The following is an 895-nucleotide window of genomic DNA, read 5'->3' as shown; positions in this document are numbered from 1 at the left end:
TCCAGCATTGTTGACAGAGCAGGATCCTCTGCAGATAAGAGTGGGTGAGTTATCCTCATCACGGTCCCTTTTTCAGAGATATGAAAGACTTTTTCAGAAGCTTCTGTCTGAAGAAGGAAAGAGAAGGCAATATTGCTTTCTGCTAAATTAATTCAGCAGCTTTAAAACTGCCCTCTGAAATGATTCTGAGATTCATTACGGGCTTCTGTTTGGATTTTCTCTTGTTTTTCTCTCTGTCCCCAATACATATTAGCAATCACTCGTGTGTATCCCAGCAACAGCACATGTCCTGAATGCGATTATTAAAACCCCGGATCCGCATATTAGTTGGGTCTCATACTTTTGTTAATTTGTAGCAAGAACTCTGGCTGAATGGTACGTAGCATCAATTCCACAAGAGGGAGGAATAAATTGCTTATGATTATGAGTATCCTATTCAAATATGAACCTTTCAAAAGCCAGCCAGGATTAGTTGAATTGCAACTGGCTCTTTAATAGTCTTGTTGATGCTGCTAAAATGAATCCTTGGGAATGTAATGTTATTATATTTTTCTTTCATTTCTGTTAGCTTTAGTTAATACACTCGCGCAATGAAGGAGATTGTTGATATGCAATTTAGAACTGCAGCAAAATATTGCACTGTATTCTCGCCCTCTTAATGGACTGGGCTACTACAGGGCAGTTAGCCATGTCTGGAATACTATAAAACTGTTTTTCCTTCAAAATGTTGGAGATGCTGTAAGCCAGCCTCATTTTACTGAACTTCATAAGCCAGAATTCACAGCTAGTGCTGCCAATTCCTCAACCTTTTTTTTGCAATGTTCCACTACTGAACCGCTCTTACAGTTAAGAGATTTTTTTTTCCTGATGCTCAACCAAAATGTACTTTGCTTAA

This window comes from Protobothrops mucrosquamatus, unplaced genomic scaffold (assembly GCF_001527695.2).
Source record: "Protobothrops mucrosquamatus isolate PMUCROS unplaced genomic scaffold, P.Mucros_1.0 scaffold1007, whole genome shotgun sequence".
Taxonomy (NCBI): domain Eukaryota; kingdom Metazoa; phylum Chordata; class Lepidosauria; order Squamata; family Viperidae; genus Protobothrops; species Protobothrops mucrosquamatus.
The sequence above is the reverse complement of the archived record's forward strand: the minus strand, read 5'-3'. Positions refer to the sequence as shown.